The following is a 310-nucleotide window of genomic DNA, read 5'->3' on the forward strand; positions in this document are numbered from 1 at the left end:
TTTTTTTCCCAGACTCGGTCTGAATAATTTTTGGTCTCAAATTTGTATCAGTTTTACTGGTAGTCCACTGTGTGAAGAATTTTTGGGTATAATTTGTCACAGTTTACTTTATTTTGCTATCCTCACTCATCAATGAACTATAGTGTCCTACACCCACTAGTAAAAAAAATTATATCTGGCCTCTGTATAATTTTTGGTTTGACTGTATATCCTTCGGTTATTTTCACACTTAATTATGCCCATTACAATGTATTTTACAAGTTTTTGTTACTTTCACTGTTCATTGTTTTGTCTATGGTACATCATCTTT

The sequence above is a fragment of the Sinocyclocheilus grahami genome, unplaced genomic scaffold, assembly GCF_001515645.1.
Source record: "Sinocyclocheilus grahami isolate Dianchi unplaced genomic scaffold, SAMN03320097.WGS_v1.1 scaffold4131.1, whole genome shotgun sequence".
In the NCBI taxonomy this organism is placed as follows: Eukaryota; Metazoa; Chordata; class Actinopteri; order Cypriniformes; family Cyprinidae; genus Sinocyclocheilus; species Sinocyclocheilus grahami.